Genomic DNA, 19,260 nt, shown 5'->3' on the forward strand with positions numbered 1-19,260 from the left:
GTTCGCTGGGCCAAAATGACTCACAAAAGTACTGGGATTTTAAAGCAGTAAAAAAAAAAAATCATGCAACACAGTTAGTACATAATGTCAGTATGGTGCAGGAATAGACATGTTATGTAAATATGACACTTTGACCTTTGGTCAGATGTCTCACCTACATATGATGTGCACTACCTCTTTAAACCAGATTTGCAAGACTAATGTAAAATTGTAAAAACATATACAACTGCTGTATACTGGTTACAAATTATCAGCTGCTGTAGACTGGTTAACTATCAACTGCTTATACTGGTTAAAAATTATCAGCTGCTGTAGACTGGTTACTAACTATCAACTGCTTATACTGGTTACAAATTATCAGCTGCTGTAGACTGGTTACAAATTATCAACTTCTGTATACTGATTACTGGTTGTATTTGTTGCTGCTGTTATTGTGGGTGTAATATCTATCCATTTTCCGAACCGCTTATCCTGCTCTCAGGGTCGCGGGGATGCTGGAGCCTATCCCAGCAGTCATTGGGCGGCAGGCGGGGAGACACCCTGCCAGACAATCACACAGGGCCGACATACACACACACACATTCATACCTAGGGACAATTTATTATGGCCTGTGTGATACACCTGACTTACATGTCTTTGGACTGTGGGAGGAAACTGGAGCTCCCGGAGGAAATCCACGCAGACACGGGGATAACATGCAAAGTCCACACAGGACCTGAGACGACCCCCAAGATTGGACTACCCCGGGGCTCGAACCCAGGACCTTCTTAGTGTGAGTCGACTGCACTAACCACTGCGCCACCGTGCCACTCCACTGCACCACCGTGCCGCCCTGGGTGTAACATAGTTATATAATATAGTATGTAGCTGTGAGGTAGATGATAGGTGAATAGTGTATAAATCTGGTACATAAGATAATATAGTGTAATATAGGAGGAGTATATAGCATTGCATATGGGCATGATGGGTTGTGGAGTTGTGGTTTGGTATATGGTGTAGTGTATGGGCAATATAGTATATAAGCAATATGGTATATGTGGGCATAGGTTGATTACTCAACCATAACAAAGCTCTGTATAGTAATGACATACCTGTTGTGCATACATGCTTGATTCCAATGTCCTTTTGTCCCATTTACTTATTCTGTTTCGTTTCTTTTTCTGTGTGAGGGATGTCTGCAAGTGCTTGAAGCTGCTGTGTACTGGAGACACACTTGGGCCAATAAAGTTGATTATGATCTGATTCTGATGTATTGAACTCAGTTCCAAACGATGTAAATAATATATGGTAATGTTTTCAATTTCCCTCTGCTAAATCACATTAAACAAGGAGAGAGTAGGTCAATTTTTTAGATAAAGTTGTGATTTATGTAAAAACCCTTACAGTCTACACGAGAGGTAAAAATCATGTTTATTCCGGAAAAATGCATGTGAAACAAGGTTTTCATGACTATTGATGTTTATTATTTTGAACTGACCGTGTATGTATGTGTGCCTCATTTTGTATGTGTGTGTGTGTGTGTGTGTGTGTGTGTGTGTGTGTGTGTGTGTGTGTGTGTGTGTGTGTGTGTGTGTGTGTGTGTGTGTGTGTGTGTGTGTGTGTGTGTAACTTCAGAATCAGAAGTATTCAGAGAAGTGGTGGAAAAAGAGTGAGCGTAAAGTATACTGCTGTTCACGGAATGTAAGTTTCAGATTGAAAAAAAAAATTTCACTGTATCATTTTTCTTCTGTTAAAACTTGGAAACAGCTCATTTTGACTCGAACACTACATAATACATCAACGAGATTATGTGGAAGTAAACTATCTCTCCACTTCTACAAAGAGGAGGAAATATTGCTTAGAATGGATGCTGATGGCAAAACAAATGGCTGGTTGGCTGCAGTGACATTTATCTGTCCCCCTGTCGCTGTTTCATGTTTGAAAAAAAAAAACAACTCAGTCGAAGCATGATGCCCTTCCCTCTCTGGCTCATACATTTATTTTTGACCATGGTTCTTTTTTTGGTGTGTTTGACAGGAATGCAACGGGATAGAGATAAGGTATGTGTTATGCATGTAATTCTGTTGTACAATATTTTGTTCTCATTATGCTACAGTCTATAGTCACTGTGCATTGATTGTAAGGGGTAATGCAATACTAAATACATGCACATTGATATCTGTTGTGATGTGGACTACGTGACCAGAGTTAATTAAGTAAAAGAAAACAGAGCTAAGATCAAGTTCCTCATAACAATGTGTCTGTGTCTCTAATAAGATGTTAGGCTAAGGTTGAATGTGTGTGTGTGTAATAAGAACATACACAACAGTGTGAATGCATCCAAAACAAGACTACCGTTTGGGCCTAGAGACAAGAATAAATGAACAGCCCCAACTGCACTGCATTGGCTTTTGTTCACTCATAATGGTGGCAAAATGCATCAGTAGTTGATGGCAGCCATTTGCTGAACTGTTAATTTTGTCATACAAACAACAATCTTGGATCCCAGAGAGGACATCATCATCGGTGGTCTGGTCATTCAGAGTCCAATGGCATGGAGAACCAAAACGATTGGGGACCACCCTCTGTTGCAGCCTCCTTCCACCTTCACTGCCGTTGTAACCTGGAGATATCTTCCGCCAATTCCGCCATTGAGGTCTTTGTTGGATCACGCCTCGTCTGGAACCTCCCCCTTGACCTAGCCACCTTGGGTGACCCTACCAGGAGCCAAGCTCTAGACTGTATAGCTCTTGGGATCATTGGTATATGCAAGCTTCTCCACCACAACAAGGTGGTGACCAGAGAGGACAACGGGGACAATGGCCAATATTTTGGGGCTTCAGGTGTAGCTGTTGGCTGCTTGCTTTGATCTCCTATGAAGACCTCCTATTCCATGTGCCCGTCTTTGTTTACAGTCGAGTTAGCAACTTGAGACATGAGAATGGCATTTGAGCTGAGAGATGGCGGTTACTTCCGGACTGTTTCACAAGTAGTCGACACAAGTCGAACGTTTCTCCACACAATAAACAAACATTGATACTTTTTGTAGGTGTGTAAGGTCCAGACAACATTTCGGCCAATGCGTTCCATCTCTTTCCCTTCCCACTTGGACTGTTACCAACATGTAACCAAAGCATGTTCCTGTAGAAATTGTCAATCAAACGTGATTGGTCAATACTACTAGGACTAAAATGGAAAAGGAAACCAGGTCGCTTCCAATACCAAAACCTTGTCCCGTGCCAACAGATTCTATACATGCATGATATTGGATTTTTGCTGATATCTGATATGCTGATATTTTCCAATTTATTTTTGGCTGATTGTCGATGTTGACACCGATATATGCACATGTTTTTTCCCCCCTAGTTGCAGAGAACATCAAGGTTCTCCTGTAGTGGACTGAACTAAAGCAGGTACTTCTGCTACGTGTTCTACTAGTAGAGGGAGTGTGCCCCTCTAGTGGAGCTCTCCCCACCCAGCTATAACTTTCTGAACACACCCAGCTTAACAGGTCGTGGTGGGGGTATAGTAGCTGCCTTTAAGAACCATTACACTTGTGTTCCTTTTACTTCTGGTTCTTTTAATAGTTTTGAAGTCTTAACTTTTAAAATTGTGTGTGACAACCCAATTTGTTGTATAATTATTTATCGACCCCCCCAATTTATCTATAGGTTTTCTTAATGATTTATCTGAGCTACTGTCCTCTCTTGTTCTTAAACTTGATAGGGCCATTATAGTTGGTGATTTTAACATCCATATTGATAATCCTTTTAACTAATTTGTCATAGATTTTTTTAAACATTTATAAATCGTTTAACCTTGTGCAGCATGTCTCTGGCCGCACACATAACCATGGGCACACCCTTGATTTAGTTTTCACCCTGAACATGTCTCTTAATTCCCTGAATAAGATCGATTTTGTCTCTGACAATAAATGTATGACTTTTGATGCTTCTTTACCACCCACACTACCCCAGAAACGTATAATTAACTTTCACATCTTTAATAAGCAGCCAGCAGCCATGTTTTCTAGTTATTTTTCCAGTCTGGCTAGCTGCCCTCCTCTCTTGGTCAACATTAATGACCAAGTTAGTTGGTTTCATGATTCACGTATATCTACACGATTAAGAAAAACATCTGTCACAAAAGAAGATAATATAGGAAGGCCGAACACAGATGGAAAAAAAAATCTGCTCTTGAAGTTCATCAACTCCACATGAAGGAGTTATTATCTGACTTGAATCAAATTATTAAAGATTTCAGAGCTGCTTACTTCTCTGACTTGATTGAGAGTAATAAACATAACCCTGTTTCTGTTTAGTACTATCAATTAGCTCGTGAATCCCTCTCTTCCTACCTTTTTCTGTCTGTTCTGCTAATAACTGTTAACATTTATTGTCTTTCTTTGTTGACAAGATTGATAGCCTATTTTATTATTTTATTCTATTCTAGCCGATTTTAATGTCAGAATTTGCTCCCATATCTCTTCAGTTCCTTGTTAATACTGCAGACCTCATGCGTCCCTCATCCAGTCCCTGTGATATAATTCCAACATTTTTTTTTAAATCCATCCTCCATGGCTTAGGTCCCAGCCTGCTCTCTGTTATCAACTGCTCACTCACATCCAGGTCTGTACCTGACTACTTTAAAATTGTCTGTGTTCAGCCCCTCCTCAAAAAAATATCCCTTGATCCGGCAAGGATATAGAATTATAGACCTATGTACAAACTTTCTTTCTTATCCAATATCCTTGAAAAAAATGTGTTGCAGACCAAATCCTGCAGCTGACTGAGGGTCATAACATTTTTGATAAATCTCAATCCAGCTTTCACCACAAGCATAGTACTGAAACTGCATTACTAAAAGTGTTCAATGCCATTCTTGTACATGCTGATAAAGGTGAATAAATTATCCTTATTCTCCTAGATTTAACTTCTACCTTTGATACCATCGATCATGCCATCTTACTTGATAGGCTGGAGAACTGGGCTGGCATTTCTGGTACAGCATTAAATTGGTTTCACTCTTATCTGACAAATAGATAGTTTAATGCTTGTAGTATTAACAATCTTGCATCATCGTCAGCTCCCCTACTGTGCGGAGTCCCTCAGGAGTCTGTCCTTGGGTCAATCCTCTTCTCTTTATACATGCTTCCTCTGGGTCATTTGTTTAGTCACTATAAGACATATCATACCACTGTTATGCCGATGATACTCAGATCTATTTCTCTACCAAACCCAATAACCTGAATCAGCTGTCCTCCCTCCATGATTGCTTAGCTGCAACTAAAGACTGGATGTCCCTTAATTTCCTCCATCTAAACCCCGACAAATCTGAAGTTCTCTTAATTGGTCCGGAGAACTTTGACACTGCAGTTGATCAGTTTATTGGTCCACTCCATTCAAACATCAAACCTCTTGGTATCATCTTTGACCAGAATATGTCTTTCAGTCACCATATTACTAAACGTGTCCAATCCAGTTTTCTTCAGCTACAAAATATTGCACAAATCAGAAATATATTTTTTTTAAGGATATCGTAATATGAATTCACTTTCATTTTCTCCCGTCTAGATGACTATAACTCCCTCTACTCTGGCCTCAACCAAACTACTTCAAATCGTCTACAGTTGGTTCAGAATGCAGCTGCTAGACTACTAACTAGAGCTAGCCGTAGGTCCCATATTACCCCTATTCTTGCATCCCTTCATTGGCTTCCCATAAAATTCATAATAATCTATAAGATCTTATTGATTACATTTAAAGCACTGCATGATCTTGCTCCCACTTATATTTCTGATCATCTCATTCCTCATTCCACTTCCCGACCACTCCGATCTTCGAACCTCAGTCTATTGTCCATTCCTCACTCCAACTGCAAAACTAAAGGTGACCGCACCTTTGCAGTTTTAGCCCCATGCCTTTGGCATAAGCTCCCCCAATCCATTAGATCCGCTGACTCTTTGGACTGTTTTAGGCAGCTTCCAAAAACCCATCTTTTCAGGCAAGCCTTTTTATAGATTCCCTCCCCTGACTTCTGTTTTGTTTCATTTTTAGCTTGGTCTGTTACTCCCAATGCCATGTTTTTATAGCGATTCAATTTATTTTATGTATTTATTCATATTTTGTGCATGGAGTGTAAAGCACTTTGTAACTGTATGTTTTTTTAAAAAAATGCTACAAAAATAAAATTTTGCTTGCTTGCTTACTACTACAGCTACTACTACAGCTACTTCTACTACTACTTCTACTACTGAAGCTGCTACACTGACAGCTTAAAGCCGTGCGCAGCCACACTGTGTGTGTGTGTGTGTGTGTGTGTGTGTGTGTGTGTGTGTGTGTGTGTGTGTATATATATATACATATATATATATATATATATATATGTTACTAGTTACTAGAGATTAGTTAAACAATGAATCCTATTCAATTGTAAGAATCCATTTTGATTACAACTCTCTCTCTCTCCTTATTTCTTTCTATGTTTATCTGTTTCTCTCTCTCTTCGCCCACCACCCTGCAGGTTGCCATAACCCCCAACTGCATTAATAACTATCATTAAGCAGTCTTTGTGTGTGTGTGTGTAGGTAGTTATAATTAGATCCACTTGCCAGGATGAATTGATTAATTGCATGTTGAGTTCCAAAGAGTGGCATTTTGAGAGGCCACTGCTGGAAGAGTAAAGAGCCATAGGATGCCACTTTTGTCATCAACTCATAACTACCATCATTGGTGGTTACTCGGGGTTGAGTACGACTGTCCTCCCTCTGGGTCCTCAGGTGCGTGTAGAGGCCGATTCTTGAGCCGCATAATGGGGGGACGCCTGCACGTGACAGTTTTTTACATGGAGAGGCTGATGTCTCTGCAGCCACCACACGGTCCTTGGCAGGAGATGGCCAGAGTCCAATGGCATGGCGAACAAAGACGAATGGGGACCACCCTCTGTTGCAGCCTTTATCTACCTTCACTGCCATTGTGGCCTGGAGACATCTTCCACCAGTTCCGCCATTGAGGTCTTTGTTGGATCCTGCTTCGTCTGGAACCTCCCCCTTGACCTATCCACCTTGGGTGACCCTACCAGGAGCCAAGCTCCGGACGGCACAGCTCTTGGGATCATTGGTACCCGCAACAGCAACAACAACAACATTTGCGTATGAGCATAGTATAATCAAGACACTTGCCAACTTGTCTTATAGACTGACCAAATGATGCCACCTGTCTCAATTAGTTCAAAGAAGGGGGGCACGGTGCAGTGTGAAAGAATTACTGTGCGAAAAAGAAATAATATGGAACAAAAAGAGAGAGCGAGAGCGAGAGCGAGAGCGAGCAGGTGGACACGGTAAGAAACATGAGATCGATGTGGGTGGAGAGAGTGGTCAGAGAGAGAAAGAGGGAGATAAGCTGAATAGGTAGAAAAAGTAAAGAAAGATGAAGTGAGACAGAGTGAGAGAAAGGTTAGGAAAGGTACATAGAGAAGAGACAGGTTGGTGTGGGTGGTGGAGGAGACGAACGGGTGAAAGAGGATTGCAAATAAAATGGCGACGGTGGGGAGAAGCGAGAGACAGAGCTCCAATTTCATTTCCTAATGCTATGAGGCTTTAACACATTCGTTTCTCATGAAGGACAGACTCAACATTTGCATAGACTATTTATTTTTCTTGCAGCATGGATGTTGGATTCGGCACATATCGGCACAAAATCCTCTACAAATTCACATCTTGCAATCGGAGGATTTCGCCAAGCTCTTGAGTGTGGCTGGTATCTGTCGACTGCTGTTTTATTCTCCTGTTTTCACCTCCTCTTTACTTGTTGTGGATTCTGGACTTCACATGAGCAGCACACAATTGATCGGACAAGGAAAGATACTTGTGACGATCATGTGAATGCGAAAACATTGTTTGGTGCTGTTCAACCCAATCAACTAGGTTCATTCAGTAGGAGAAAATTATCACACAACCGCAGTGTCGAAAAAGCTGAGAAACTTAATGCTTTCAAATACGTAGTGTCGCAATTTCCCCCATGCCCCTTGGACAACTTTTCTGTTATTTCTCCAATTAAATAAAGCACACGTGCTTGCTGACATACTACATGCAAACACTCACAGGGACGTCCATTCACGCCCTGGTGTAGTCACTGAATGGCAGAAAAGGTCCGCAATTTCTGCAAATAGAAAAATATAACGTCACATGAATCTGGCTACATTCATTTGGCTCTCGTTTGTGACCACTATGGCCTTGACCACACATATATGGATATTTTTCTAGGCGGATATTTACCCCCTCTGCTAAAAATAAATAAATAAATGCATCTGTACATGCAACCTTTATTTTACAAAAATGTCTCCGTACTCACGAGAATGCTAAAACGTCAACAAACGCTAAAAAGAAAGAAAAAAAATCATGCCGGGCCAGTTTAAGGCGGTAAAGTTCACATCTCAACGATACGTCAAATACCGGGGAAGCACATGTATTGAGCTTATTAGCGGTAGTGATTTAAAAACAAAAATATAATGTTTTTTATAGTTATTTGACATGTTTCATCAAAAGACAAGCATGTCACTACACCTGCCTGTGTCCCTGAGCAAGGCAATGGAAAGAAGAACTTGAGTTGGTCCCCGGGCGCTGCAGCTGCCCACTGCTCTAACAGAAATAGACGCGCTCCCTTGTTTACATGCGCCAAACGTGCGTGCGCTGATTGTGATGCAAAAGGGGCCACGAGTCTTGTGTTTGTAAACGTTATTATGTTCATTTCGAAGAGGTCATCACGGAGAAACTGATTTAAAACGAAACGAAATGCCTCGCAGTTGTTGCGATGTCGGTTGTACAAGTCGTAAAGATGGTAAATACAAGCGTCTGCATTTTTTATCGGATGCCGATTTGGAAAACTCCAATCGAAAAACGAAGATGACAGGCGTGGATTCATGCGATCTGTCGAGAGGACTGGAAGACGTGGTCAGAAGAGCAAATATCAAATGTGAAAATTTGCGGAGAACATTTCATAGCTGGCATGTATCCGTTTCTTACACAAATATGTATTGCGATTGAACATACGTAACAGCTCTAAATGTGATAATGTCCCAGCAGAGCAACTGCCAAACCAAAGGTTGAGTTGTTGATGCCTAGCCTTCCTCACGTTTGACAACGATTCCATCAGCTTTCTTGTGTCATGATGTTTGAGGTCATAATTTGACCCCAGCCTCGATCTCATAGCCGTACAAACAATTCAACTTTTGTTGAATACTAACAATTCAACCGCACAAACAATTAAACTACGAGGGCTTACCTTTGATTTGATGAAGCAAAACTTGTTTTCCTTCGATAACGGAGAAGCAGTCTTGGACGTGTCCACCACCAAAGTAATCGTATGCTTCTAAAGACTTGCATGCCTTCATCGATTCTTCCGTAAATATACTTGGTGTGTCTATGAGGTGTTCAGTCACATCCCTCCAGCTGATGTTTGGCGACTTCGTGATGTCACTTGTCCACTGAGCTTCAGCAAGCATAAACGGATCGGGAAGTTTTTCTCCAGTGCTCAGCTTCGACCCGTAATGTTTTCTTTCTTCCTTGCTTAGACCTTCAATGTATTCCGAGATTACCATTTTCTCAAATTTCTAACTTGTCTCCGTTTAATTTTAAGTTCTATACTGTAGCGAAATCGGGGGACAACGCAACCACAGGAACTGCCGCGGCCGGGAAGCGAACCCGTATCGCCCGCACCGCAGGAGGCATCGCTAACCGCTCGACTAAAGGTTCAGACCCGCGAGCCAGCGGCCAGCGTGTCTTCTTATCCATGCACGTTACAATACGCTTTCATCTGTGAGTTTCGTAGGTACGCACGCTGTTTCTCGGCCATGTTTTGCCACACGTTCTGCGCGCGCATGTTGTTTACAACACAGCTTTTACGTCACGCGATAAGGGGTCTATTGGATGGGTGAAGTGCAGAGAACAAATTTCTTCGAATCCTGGACAAAGACACTGCATGGACGTTACTGGGTGAGGCCGCCGCAAACCTAAGTTTGCGCTGCCATCTTCCCACACTGGCACTGGGTAGGGCCACTGAAAATGTGAATTCCCGCCGCCATCTTCCCACACCAGAAACGGAAAAGCTTAAAAGCACTTCTGAGAATGTCATCTCAACTTCACTAACAATATCAACTTTCTTGTAGTCATCTCTGGCCAGTTCAGATCAATGATTCGCAATGAGACTGGATGCAACTTGCTGGTTTGAATCGAACTCTGTTTCCCCGTCGAGATCTCTTTCCCCCTACGGAAACAGGTGAGCTATCAATTACGATTAGGTTAAGGTAGGCGTCACGTTAAGGTTAGGGTTAGGCTGAGGTTAAGTTAAAGTTAGATTAAGGTTAATTAAGCATCCCGGTGTTGTATCGAACTCTGGCTAGGGGTAAACAGATCTCGACGGGGAAGCTGAGTTCGATGCAACACTGTCAGTCACTGAGCTTAAACTGCAGGGAGAGTGTGTATTTTGGGCGCAACAGGCCTTCACAGCAATGGGCATTTGTTTTCGGGATAACGGGCAAATTGGTTTTCGGTCCAGTGGGACATTTTTCCCAACTACTGGGGTTTCGGAATAATGGCATGGCACCATTTGAGTCACTACAAGCTTGATTCTGCTATATAGAGTGCAGCATATAGCCACGATATATATAAAACTAGACAGTACATAACACAGTTTCACAACCATACATAACCCTCACACATATGGGGGGTAGGTATGTGGGGTGGGGTCTAGGAGAGATGAAGCCAAGCACAGGCAATCAGGCCTTGGGGAGAGCGGACACAGATCTCCCTGTTTTGTCCAAGAAACCCTGTATACCAGCTGTCAGACGGGCTAGGGGGAACTAAAGGGGGGTGGAGTTTGACTTGACTCACACACACACACACACACACACACACACACACACACACACACACACACACGTGTGTGCGCACGCACGCACACACGCGCGCACATACAAACAGTGTGAGCTCTGGTCAAAAGCCTAATTCACAGAGGGACATGCATTCCCCCTTATCTCTAATTGAGATATATTGCCCGTTGTCACACAGCTAAGACATAAGCCATGGAAAGCGCAGACACCGAGCCCAGTAGACTCCATACGCCCACAAAAGCCAACTACAAGACCAGCATAGACCAATGTAACCTACATTACTCTCTTGTAATAAACCCAGTGTCATTTGGTTCTATACTCCCATTTCCCATATCCTAAACATGAGCTCTTTAATGAGTAATTCACCATGAGGAAAATTGCAGACCAGTGGTGGAAGTAATTATTATGCAGAGCTGAATGATATTATTAGAAGTAATAAGTGAGGATTATACTTCATACTCTGTGAATTGGCATGGATGAGGGCCCTTCAAATGAAACCAGAATGAGGGGAATTAATCATCGAGGAGTGATGGTGTTAAATATCAATTATCAGAAAAGAAATGTTTCACTTCATGTATCTGAACTGTTGAGGTCTATTTCATCAGCAGTAAATCTGCCATTATTGTTATCATCACAACTGCCATCGCCGTCGTCGTCACAGCCATCGCTGCATCTCTGATGGGTTCTTTTCGCTCAAAGTTAATGCAAGAGGGGATGGGGGCATCCGGGTAGCCTAGCGGTCTATTCTGCTGCTTACCAACACGGAGATCGTAGGTTCGAATCCCTGTGTTACCTCCGGCTTGGTCGGGCATCCCTACAGACACGATTGGCCGTGTCTGTGGGTGGGAAGCCGGATGTGGGTGCGTGTCTCGGTCGTTGCACAAGCCTAGTCAACTGGCGGCCCACGGGCCAAATCCAGCCCGAGGATTATTTTTTCCGGCCCTTTGATCAATTCTTATTAGAACATTAAAAATTATAATGCATTTTGGCGAGAAGGTGAGAGGTGATCATAATATTTATACATAATATTTATATAATACATCTGCCAATGTAATGTAATTTGTTTTGAATGCATCTTTAATTGGGGCCTTTTGATCATCAGTATTGGTGATGGTGAGAAGTGATTCATTAGACAAAATAAATGTAGCCTATATAAATGGATAAATGTATGAAATGACTGCCCTATTTTGTATGTTACATAAGCACATTGTTAATCAACACTTTTGATACACAGTATTAAGGGTATTTAGTGTTGTTTTTTATGTTCCCATGTAAGTGCAAGATCCAGTAATTACTCTGAAAAAAAGTATGCCCCCCTTACCATTTACATTTGAAAAGTTGGCCCTCATAAGAAAGTAGTTGACTAGCCCTGCACTAGCGCCTCCTCTGGTCAGTTGGGGCACCTGTTCAGGGAGAAGGGGGAACTGGGGGGGAATAGCGTGATCCTCCCACGCTCTACGTCCCCTGGCGAAACGCTTCAGTGACAGGTGAAAAGAAGCAGCTGGCGACTCCACGTGTGTCGGAGGAGGCATGTGGTAGTCTGCAGCCCTTCCTCAGATCAGCAGAGCGGGTGAAGCAGCGACTAGGATGGCTCGGAAGAGTGGGGTAATTGGCCGGACACAATTGAGGAGAAAAAGGGGGATAAGAAAAAAAAAGTTAATACAAGAGGAAGTCCAACACTCCTTTCACATGTGCACATCCTGCTCTGCCCCCTCAAAACTGCTACCCCATCATCACGACTGTCATCATGGCTGCAATTTTTAACAATGTCAGTGTCATCATTATCATCACTGTCACATCGCCATCAATGTGAATGAGTACGTTCTCGGTGCAGTTATCATGATTATCACCAGTCTAATTACTCTCGTCATTGAATCATCTCCATCATCATATACAGCAGAGGGCATTAATGACTGGTCTCACTTTTCATTCGGCAACTCTATTTTCAGCAAATCAAAGCTAAATCAAATCTTCAAATCAAATCTGTATAATTTTTTTCTTAATTGTTTTTATTTGTTTACTCTGACTGAGTCAATCCTAGTGTTTTACTTAATTTCTCCGATTTCGATCACTGGCAAACACGAGAAAAGGTCTGACTTTAGACAGGAAAAGTAAAAAAAAGAAAAGAAAAAAACAGTCCTTAACAAGTTCAGATGGATAAACCCCAGTCAAAAACCAGGCGATGATGGGCATTATCTCGTGTGTTGGACGGTGATGGTTAACGCTCCAGTGAAATATGGTGGGTGTGTTGACGGGACGGGGGAGAGCCGGTGGGAGTTGGACATGTGCCGCTAGGAAGCACCGGCCAACAGTGCCCGATGGACAAACTGTAATCAGATCAAACTACTACTTCTCATTTCATCAGCTCAACGAGTCACATGATACTCTTTCACCTCCCTGTCCATTTAATTGTTTATACCAAATGTTTTTTTTTCTTATATTTTGCCATCCAAATGATCTTAAAACACATTCACCACTTTTGGAATGACTCACTCCTCCGTCACATTTAATCATGCTCTATTTTTTTTATCCTGCTGGTCTTGAGAGCTGGGTTACATTTAACTCTTTCTGTCAGACAAAATGTGAACCACATTGCACTCCTGCCTCTCATTTCCCCCAGAGGGAGACCACCAATAGTACAATCTCTCTCTCTGTCTGTACCCCCCTCCCGAACACACCTCCATTTCAGTCTCCATCTCCCCCACTGACCATGCCACGACCCCTCCACCACACACACAAACCTTTGTGTTTCCATTCACACTTAACAATTCTTTGCTGGTCACCATATTGTGCTGCATCGAAATCAACTTGGATACATGTCTGGTCATCAGCACTGTGTGTTTAAATGAGTTAAAACACACACACATGCCTCCTCACAGCCTCCATATCAAGCTCCTGCTGCATTTCCATCATGCATAGATTTCTTCAAACCTGTGTGTGTGTGTGTGTCAGATCAGCAAGGCACTGATCCAACATATCATCGCAATAAGTTAAGAATCACTAGCTGCTGTTACGAGCAATGCCAGCACTAGAGAACAAGAGAATAGATATAGGGAAGGGTTGAGAATTTCAGAACCCAGACACACTATGAGGGGCCGTGTAGGCCTTAATCTCAGCTAAACCCTCTCACACACTATAAAACCTCTCACATGCACCATCAAACCCTGCCACAGTTTGGTAGTGTGAGAGAGAAGAATTTTATCTTTGCATTTTTTGATTGGTTGGAAATACTGTCAGTCATTTTTTTTTCTCATTGGCTCGCTCACAGAGTATGTGGGCACAGTACAGGATTTGAATGTCATAACCTATATTTGCTACAGATAGCGTTGGCAAACTTTGATTATTTGTGTAAATAAGAATGCTTTATCCGTTCATTTTTGTTTGGAAAGTTGGTTGGCAAGTTCAGGTGAAGGGAAATGAAGATGTGTTTACATTATTTCATGAAGCCTTACAATGTCTTCAGGGTATTCAGAGGCAGACAGATAGCATGGGATCAGACCAGGGAACCTGAAGAACACACAAGGACTACGTCTTTTTTACCTTTGATTATTTCAAATTCCCAGGATGACCCTGTGAAAGAACACTGGACAGAATATATACATGTTTTTATTCCATATTAGCTGAAAATGAACAGGGATCAGCTTTTCACAGACCTCTCCTGATTTCCTATATCCCTCCAACAGTTACAAATTGACATGTTGGTCGCCTCGGATATGGTTTATCATATGATCATATATGCGTGTCTCTCAGAATGAATTGACAATTGATTGCCTCATACTTTGGAATCAGCCAGCACACTTTATACCACCACAGACAGTGCCTGGGAATCCCACTTTGATCATTTACAACTTTATCCAATGAGGCACTGAACAGGGTGTTCAACTACCAGAGTGGTAGTTGAGATACTAGGTTATACCCCAAATGCAGGAGAACATTATATTCTGGGAAGCCTACGAGCATGCAAACTCTACATACAACTTTGTCATGTCAGACACTGTCTGTGACAGCTTGACCCGACTGAATGGGCCTTCATACAACAGAGATCAATTTGTAGACGTATTTATAGTGTGCAGACCCCTAACAAGTTATGGTAATTGTTATTATCATTATTTAAATTAGGCCAACACTTTTCTCAAGCACAAAGCACATTACAATATAATAAATGAAACAAAGCAACATTTTTATTCAGTTGTTACGACAATATAATAATATATGGCCCATCTCCATTAGGCACATCAATGGAAATCATAAATTTGTCAGGTGAGGGATGGTTTTCTATGGTTGTGTTGATGGATTCAGCTGAACTATCTACTTGGACTGCCTCAACAACAACAGAGCCTCTAGTGTTCTGGACCTCTTTCTTGGTGGAGTTGATGACTTTGGCTTGCCGTCTCCAGTTCACTGCAACCACAGCACGGAGAACATTGTAGTTGCTCGCTAAATGCTGGAGAGAAGGGGTTTACACACAAACCATCTAATTACTGGATGCAGTGTACATAACCAGAGAATTGAATGGTTGTGGGCAGAACTAAATAAATAAGTATGGTATTGTGAGGCTTTGTGAGGCATTGTAAAAAATGTGAACGTCTTCGTTTCCCATCGCTTGTACTAGCCAACTAACTTGCAAAACAAAATTAAATGGATAAACCATTCTTATTTCAACAAATAATCAAAGTTTTCCAATGCCATCTATAGCAGATGAAGTTCAAGACATTCAAAATCTGAACTGTGCCTGCATACTCTGTGAGTGAGCCAACGAGAAATAGAAATAATGACTGACAGTATTTCCAGCCAATTAAAAAAAATGCAAAGATCAAACTCTCTCACACACAATCAAACTGTGAGAGAGTGCATGAGAGAGAGAGTTTGGTTGTGTGTGAGTGTAGCTGAGAATTATGGCCTACACGGCCTCTCAAACTCTCTCTCTCCCTCTCTAGCAACCAGAGCCTGATCAAGTGTGACATTACATGAACGAGACGGAATGTGTTTGTTTTAAGTCATAAACAGTTTTTTTCCTTCTTTTAGTCCAGAGAGCAAGATAAAATAGGGAAAGTTGCAATGAGCAAAGGGAAGGAAGAAGAGGAGGGAAGAATACCGAAGAGCAGACAGGAATGTGAAGAAAGAGAGTGACAGAAAAGCGATGAAATGAAGAGGAAGCTATATGTGGAATGATACATTATGGAAAGGGGGCATGACAGAGAGGTAGAGCATGTGACGGGGGTGTGTGTGTGTATGTGTGTGTGTGTGTGTGACAGATACAAATTTAATGCTGACCCCACTTTGAGAGACAAATTACATTGGCTGGCCATTTTCCCCACTCTTCCCCTCATTCATTACGGCTTTGTGAAGGACAACAACAAATGAATAGCTGCAACAGGAAATCTGAGTCATTCTAAGCGTGTCAACATGGCCCCCGCTACTCAATGGCCGATCCCGCTTTCTGCAGGCGTGCATTGACCCAAAACACTCCGCATTAATTCACTCAGCGTGTTCCCTAATTTGCAACCGCTAGCTGCTAAAGACAACCGCATTTTCGACAATGATCAGGTTAATATGCTCCTGTATCTGATGCGTACGTGGCGTTCGGCTCTGCGCATAATGATGGGGAAACTATTGTTTTAGTCAGGAACTCGCATAGCAGGTGGCATTGACTTTCGCTGTTTGTTCAAAGTTTCATTCAGATGCCTTCAGGCATACCTTCAGGTGCCGTTACCTCATCGGATGCGAGTGTTTTTTTTATGGCTGTGCACGCATGCCCATCCATGTGTGCAGGGACGCGTATCCCTTAATGCAGCACCCGTTCGCCTCAAACGAGTTTGGAAATGATTAAAGACGGCATGCATTAGACGCAGTCCCACACGCAGCTGCACACCCCCGTTTCTTTCAATCATGTAGCATCAGGGCACACTTATTGCATTCGTTTTTTACTCAGCTGTTGGATATATTCATGAGATACATTATGCACCAGCCCGGATAGATGGCCTTATGTGACAGAGGAATGGCGCTGCGGGAAGGAAGGGGGAAGGTGAAAGGCTGTTTCGAGGGTGAGAAAAAAATAAAATAAAGAAGGAAAGAGCAGAACGAAAGAAAGAATGAAAGAAGGAAAGAAAAAAGGCAAAAGAAATAAAGAACGAAAGAAAGCGAGAAAGGCCATGTGAAAGAGTGAGAGTCTAACGAGTGTGACAGAGAGAGAGAGAGAGGGAGTAATTTAGAGGCAGAGATTTTGGAAGATATTTAAAATGGGAGCCTTGATGCGCTCTGAGTCAGAGAGCGAGGAAAGGTCACCATCATCCTTTTAAATTACACTTTGCGTAGTGGGCAGTGTTCAAGCCGTGTGACCACCGGGTTCAACGGAGTAGGCAGATAGTTCAAATTCCAGATGGAAAATGTTCAATCTTCTCCTCTTCCGGTGGCTTACTTACTTTCTCTCTCTCTCTCGCTAAGCCTCTATCCCTCTGTTTCTGCCTCACTCTGCCACAAAGCTCTTTTTATCAAAGTGTGATTTTTAATGTAAAACAGTAATACACCTCGGAATTCTCCAATCCACCTATCCACATTTTACTATTCAATTTTATTCTACACAAGCACTCTCTCGCACACGCACACACAGACACACACACACACACACACACACACACTCGACCCAGTGATTTGTGGCCAATAGTTGACACATCTATAGCCAAGTGATGGATGGCTATTCCATATTAGGCTTTTAATTATGCACATTGATTCCCCCGGTGGTCACTGCCTTGTTTACTCCCCAGCAATAATGCATTTGTGTCCTCTGCTGCATTGATGAATGCATTCTAATCTTAATCTGCGCATGGCGACATTCATCTGACTAATGCAGGACGCCGGGATAAATCACCCGGGTCTCGCTGAGGGCCGCCTCTGCCAGCTGGCAACTGATCCCCACTCTCAAAGTTTACCAACTAGCCTCTCACCTCTCTCTCTCTCTCTCGCTCTGTGTTTCTTCCTTGTTCTACCTAACTCCTGCTGATCTCTCACACTCTCGCCTCAGCCCCATTTGCCCGCTAACACTCTGGACCGTTCTCTCTCGCCATGTCTGCTCCGCTCTCTGTAAACGCTTGTCAGATATATATACGCTTCCTCTGCTTCCTCTCTCCCCCTCATCTTGCAAACTGTGTCAGCTAGTTATTCTTTACCTCTGTCTCTCTCTATCTCTCTCTACCGCTGTCAGCCCGCTGTGCCTCTCTCTCAGTTATAACCCTTCCTTCTCTACCTCTCTCTCTCTCTCTCTCTCTCTCTCTCTCTCTCTCTCTCTCTCTCTCTCTCTCTCTCTCTCTCCTCTGTGTCAGCTTCCCTCTCCTTACCACCCCCTCTATAACCCTAACCTTAATGACAGCTGTCTTGCTCGCCCACACGCCCTCAAGCTCTTACTATTGTTGACTAGTCTGTCTCCACTACGTCCCCCTTCCCTAATCTCTCACTTGCCCTCTTGAACTCTAAGTGCTATGGTTTTTCAATAACCCCCCCCCCCCAGTTTGTTCTCTTCCTGTCTCTCTCTGTAGTTGGCTAGCTGGTTGAAAAAAAAAAGGGTGGATTTGAGGAGTTAGGAGTCCTTCCCTCTCCCCATTCCTCGCTGTGTTTTACAAGAGCTAGAGTAATTGGTGTTCTACCACCCCTCCTCTCTCTCTCTCCCCCCCCCCCCTCCATTTCAGTTGTGTAGTGGAGTGTGGCTGACATTGGCCCTGAAGGGCCTCGGAAACATGTAACAGTTGAATCTCTCGGCAACCTCTCCCAGCCCCGCCGATGTCGGAGAGATGAAAATCCTGTTGGGCAATGACACCTACGACCCCCCAGCACATGTGCAAACAAACACACATGCCGACCCGCTCTCTTTGGCTTCTCTCTTTCCTTGAGTCCATCTTTCCCTCTTTCTCCCCCACTCCCCCCCCCCAAATAATCGGCTCCTTTTGCTTGATCTTCTTATTCCCTTTTCTTTTATCCCTTTCCCTCTATTGCCATGGTCAACATTGCAAAATTAGGTTCAAGAGATTTGGATTTTTTTTTCCCACCATTGATGTTTGCTAATAGTTTCCATGTGACCACATTGTGGGAAGCATGATTACACTGTAATTTAATTATGCGTATGTCTTTAAAAAGAAAAACAAAAAAAACCCCAAAACAAAACGATAACTTATTTGAAAAAAAAAGACAGGAAACAGCACATGTGGATTGTCCGATAAGACAAAAAATGAATAAATATGCATATTAGATATTAACCAATGAACTGATGATTAATGATTAACAGATTGTTCTGGTTCACCGAGTGGGCTTTACATGAACATAAACATAAACATTAGCTGAACCCAAATATCAAATGTATTTTTGGGGAAGGAGCAGTTCACCAGGAAACAGACGTTGTTTCA

This window comes from Lampris incognitus, chromosome 1 (genome assembly GCF_029633865.1).
Source record: "Lampris incognitus isolate fLamInc1 chromosome 1, fLamInc1.hap2, whole genome shotgun sequence".
Lineage (NCBI taxonomy): Eukaryota > Metazoa > Chordata > Actinopteri > Lampriformes > Lampridae > Lampris > Lampris incognitus.